This window comes from Heterodontus francisci, unplaced genomic scaffold, assembly GCF_036365525.1.
Source record: "Heterodontus francisci isolate sHetFra1 unplaced genomic scaffold, sHetFra1.hap1 HAP1_SCAFFOLD_88, whole genome shotgun sequence".
Lineage (NCBI taxonomy): Eukaryota > Metazoa > Chordata > Chondrichthyes > Heterodontiformes > Heterodontidae > Heterodontus > Heterodontus francisci.
Genome location: NW_027142063.1, coordinates 1,324,437 through 1,329,699, shown reverse-complemented (window position 1 = coordinate 1,329,699; position 5,263 = coordinate 1,324,437). Strand labels below are relative to the sequence as shown.

The window sequence follows — 5,263 nt, the reverse complement described above, 5'->3', positions numbered from 1 at the left end:
GGTTTTCTTATTTGGATCCTTTGATTTTTCTTGTTCCTGACTGAGAAATATTCCAAACCTCAGATCAACCCTCCCACTTGTGTCGTGTCCCAGTCTCAGTTACAAGCAACACATAATGACACACACACTTTGAAACATACAACACGGTCACACTTTCCTTCAGTGAGATTAAGGTCGAGCTTTTTTTCCAGGTCGAATGCAACTGTGAACAAATTTGTATCAAAGAAGTTGCCTTTGAAATATCAGCACTGAATTTCTGTACGAGGAGGAAGAGCCATTCCAAACTCACATCCTTCACAAAGGCTGTTATCTCCTGTGAATGAAATTCATCATGTAATTTGAATTCTAAGTTAAAGTTCACAAGACACAGACATAAATGTTGATGCAGAAACTTCTCAAGCATATTGCAAATATGAAATAATGCTCCGCTGGGAATCGAACCCAGGATCTCCTGTTTACAAGACAGGCATTTTAACCAACTAAGCTACAGAGACAGATCGCTAGTACTGCTGCAATTGAAATCTGAGGTGGTTACTATTTATTCTCATCCCACTTCTCCACAGGTCACAACAAAAATTTTAACTTTTCCCACTTACTGATACAGTCAATCATATGCTCTATTTTTCCCAGAATAGGAGACACTTAATGAACAACAAAATTATCAGTTTCTTATAGAACAAATTTTAACTAATCATGAAGTAAAGCATAAACACACAGGTGGAAATTTTAAAAGTTCCCTTTTTACCTTAACCAACATTTAAAGTCCCTTTCTTACCTCAGCTGAACACACGCACACACACATACTGAAAAAAAAGGGATTTTTCTATACAATTCAGGGCTCTGTTAAAGACAAAAAAAAAACACTTGGACTGATTACTTGCTCATTTCTGAAGAAAACAGCAGATGAGATATGTTGTTCCAAAATTGACATGCCGTCTAATTTCCGAGTACATGTACACAGGTCACTAGTTTCTTTTAGAAGAGTTTATTTAGAGGCGGGGTTGAGAATTAATTTTAGCAGGCTTTCTTCAAAGACAGAATATGAGACGAATTGACACAGTGAACTTCTCAGAGTCTTTTCAAGATTTGCTGCAAAACAAGGTGGGTTGTGGTCTTCTCTCATTCCTTGACACTTCTTCTGGCTAACTTTATCAGCTGCTCACTCCAGAAGGTAAAACACAATGACTGCTCCAAACAAAAGCTTGCGATTTTTCTGCCCTCTTTGGTGCGCGCTGCTGCTGCCGGGCTTGTCCAATCAAGAGGCACGACTGACTTCTCTGTCCACATTTCCCCGTTACCAGGGCTTCTGTTCTCCATTTAGCTTGAGTTGTGACAACTTGTCAACATAGTTGTCAAATTAATACTTTCAGTGCCCTCTTGAAAAAGAACTGGTCTTACATTTATTCAGTTTGATTATAATTTCCTCAACAAAATAAAATTCACAAAAAAAAAATTCAAAGTCCCTTCCATAACATCATGTACTTTCCCTGAGCTACAGGTTGTTGCAAGTCTCTCTGGCTGTGTTTTTTTCTGTTGATTTTGCACTCAGGTTCTTTCTGAATCCATGCGTTTGCAGTTCTTTGTGCGTGAGAGACATGGAGATATGCTTCAAGATTTCCCAACAAATTATTCATATCTCTGTCTTTCTCCGAACTTTGTACAAACACATTAATGTGGGAATCACACACACCAGGCCGTCAAACCTCTCCGCTAAACATTGAAAGGTGACAGTGTTTATTGTGACGGGGTTCCATTTATTCAGACACATCTGGTATAAAGGTAATAGTGATCATGATGTGATTCACACATGTAATGTATTTGTATATTATGTTCATGAGGTAATGATGTAAATAAACAATTCCTTGCACTTCCCACACTTGGTGTACATTTTCTCTGCTGATGCCCCCTGAATATATCAGAGAAAATGGTGATGAGGATGAGATAAAAGTCCGAAAATATTGGCAGCAAACAGCAGCAGGGACGGCAGTGAACAAGATCAGCCAGCTCCTGGTGAGCTACCTGCTCGGATGGTGGAGATTTTGGGTGGATTGTGTGAAGCCTGGGCCACAGACTGTCTCCTCAGTTGAATGAGATGCCGCAGGGTCTTAGTGTGCATCCGATTCAAAGTGATATTTTGGGAAAATATGGCTACACCCATGGGATACATGGCTCGGAACATATGAGAGGGCTCGAGAACCATTCAGTTCATATATTGAAAGAATTGAAATGTTTTTCAGAGCTAATAACTAATTGAAATGTGAAGATGAAAATATGGAGGTCAAGACTCAGAATAAAGCAATTCTTGAGTGCAAGAAAGCAATTTTGCTAATGGAAATTAGCCTGGAAGTGTATGACCAGCTAACAAAGCTTCCTGCTCCCATCAAGGCAAAAGATGTGCCATTCAAAACAATCATCACCAAGTTAGAGGAACATTTCAACCCGAAGCCACTGGAGATCACGGCAAGCTAGAAAATTGGAACCAGAAAGCAGAAAAGTAGTGAAACAGTTGGTGAGTACATTGTGACACTGAAGAATTTATCACTACATTGCAACTTTGGCACATTCTTAGACGGTACATTATGAGACAGATTTGTGCTTATATTGGTGAATGAGAAAAGATACTAAACACACAAAATCCGACATTTGAGCTAGCGTGTCAGATTGCTCTTTCCCTGGAAATAGCATCAAAGAATGCTCGGGAATTTCATCCTGTGCCAGTGATAGTAACACACTTCAGGGGAGCTTAAAAGAAAAAATGGAAAATGGGCTTTCAAATGGCAGATAAAAATTACACAGAGAATTGTGAAGTCATACAATTTGGGAGGAAGAATAAGGAGAGGCCATATAAATGAAATGTTACAATTCTAAAGTGGGTGCAAGAACAAAGAGACAATGTACACCAATCTTAGAAGGTTTGAAAAGGTTGCTAAGAGAAAACAGGACACTTGGCTTTCTTAATAGAGGCATAGAGTAAAAGCAAATAAGTTATGATAAACCTTTATAAAATACTGGGTCTGAATGGCCTACTCCTGTACCTCCACAGAAAGCTTCCATTCCAGGTTTACACACACTTCTCAGGATCACTCTCCATAGATCCCACCACTCCATGCAAGGACATCTCCCTCACGATCAGATCACAGGTCCTTAGTCCTACCACATCCGGTCATGAATGATGGTGGACAGATGAGATGAGGAGGCTCCAAAAACATCCCCATCCTCAATGATGCTGGAGCCAAAGCTGAAGCATTTTTAACAATCTTCTGTCAGAAATTGCTCAGTGGATGATTCATCCCGGCCTCCTGAGGTCCCCAGCATCACAGTTTCCAGTCTTCAGCCAATTCGATTCACTCCACATGATAGCAAGAAACAGATGAAGGCACTCGATACAGCAAAGACTATGGGCCCTAACAACATTCCGGCTCTAGTACTGAAGACTTGTGCTCCAGAACTAGCTGCACTCTCAGCCAAGCTGTTCCAGTAGAGCGACAACACAGGCATCTACTTGACAATGTGGAAAATTGCCCAAGTGTGTCCTCTCCATAAAAAAAATCAGGACAAATGCAATCTGACCAATTACCGCCCCATCAGTCTACTATCAATCATCAGCAAAGTGATGGAAGATGTCATCAACAGTGCTATCAAGCACCACACACTTGGCAATAATCTGCTCATTGATGCTCAGTTTAGGTTCTGCCACGGTCTCTCGGCTCCAAGCAAATACTAGCAGGTAGAGTATAATATGGGAAAATGTGAGGTTATCCACTTTGGTAGGAAGAATGGAAAAGCAAAATATTACTTAAATTGCAAGAGACTACAGAATGCTACGGTGCAGAAGGATCTGGGTGTCCTTGTACATGAATCACTAAAAGTTGGCATGCAGGTAGAGCAAATAATTAGGAAGGCAAATGGAATGTTACCTTTTATTTCAAGGGGAATGGAGGACAAAAGTAGAGAAGTCTTGCTGCAAATGTACAGGGGTGTTGGTGAAAACACACCAAGAGTACCGTGTACAGTATTGGTTTCCTTATTTAAGGAGGGATATCCTTGCAGTGGAGGCAGTTCAGAGAAGGTTCACTGGATTGATTCCTGTGATGAAGGGGTTGTTTTATGAGGAGAGTTGAGCAGGTTGGACCTGTACTCATTGGAACTGAGAAAAAATGATAGGTGATCGTATTGAGACATATAAGATTCTGAGGTGGCTTGACGGGGTAGGTGCTGAGAGGATGTTTCCCCTCATGGTGGAATCTAGAACTCAGGGACACGGTTTCAGAATTAGGGGTTTTCCATTTAAGAAGGAAATGAGGCGGAATTTCTTCTCTCAGAGATTCATTAATCTTTGCAGAGAGCAATGGAGGCTGGATCATTGAATGTCTTCAAGACTGAGTTCGACAGACTTTTATCTACCAGGAAGTCAAGGGTTATGGGGAGCCGGAAGAAAGTGGGAGTGAGGCCATGATCAGGTCAGCCATGATCCTATTGAATGGCGGAGCAGACTCGAGGGGCAAAATGGCCTACTCCTGCTACTATTTCTTCTGTTCTTATAACCTCATTGCAGATTGGTTCAAACAGAGACGAATGAGTGGAATTCCAGAGGAGAGGTGAGAGTGATTGCCCTTGAGTGAGTGTGGCATCAAGGATCCCTAGCAAAATTGAAGTCAATTGGAATCGGGGGAAAACTCTCCACTTGGTGGAGTCGTACCTCGCACAAAGCAAGATGGTTGTGGTTAGTGGAGGCCAATCATCTCAGCCCAGGACATTGCCTCAGGAGTTTCTCAGGGTAGTGTCCTAGGTCCAGACATCCTCAGCTGTTTCATTGTTGACTCAGAAGAGTCAGAAGCGGGAATGTTCCCTGCTGATTCACAATTCCTCAGATACTGAAGCAGTCTGTGCCCACAAGCAGCAAGACCAAAACAACGTTCAGGCTTCAGCTGATAAGTGACAAGCAACCTTCTGGCCACACAAGTGCCAAGCAGTGAACATCTCCAATGAGAGAAAATCAAACCATCCACCTTTTGATATTCAGCAGCATTACCATCGCTGAATCCCTCACCATAAACATCTTGGGGGTTACCATTGATCAGAAACTAAACTGGACCAGTCACATCTATGCTGCGGCTATAAGCGTAGGTCAGAGATTGGGAATTCTGCAGCAAGTGTCTCACCTCCTGATACACCAAAACCTGTCCACTATCTACAAGGCACAAGTCAGGAGTGTGATGGAATACACCTCACTCAACAACACTCAAGAAGCTCAACACCATCT

The 5,263-nt window shown here is 41.8% G+C and overlaps 1 non-coding gene across 1 annotated transcript; it reads right to left on the bottom strand.

The window, feature by feature from the left end:
* Positions 1–420: 420 nt before the first annotated feature.
* On the bottom strand, positions 421–495 carry trnat-ugu (transfer RNA threonine (anticodon UGU)). Its single transcript has one exon. It is a non-coding gene; the product is annotated as a tRNA-Thr (tRNA).
* Positions 496–5,263: the final 4,768 nt, after the last annotated feature.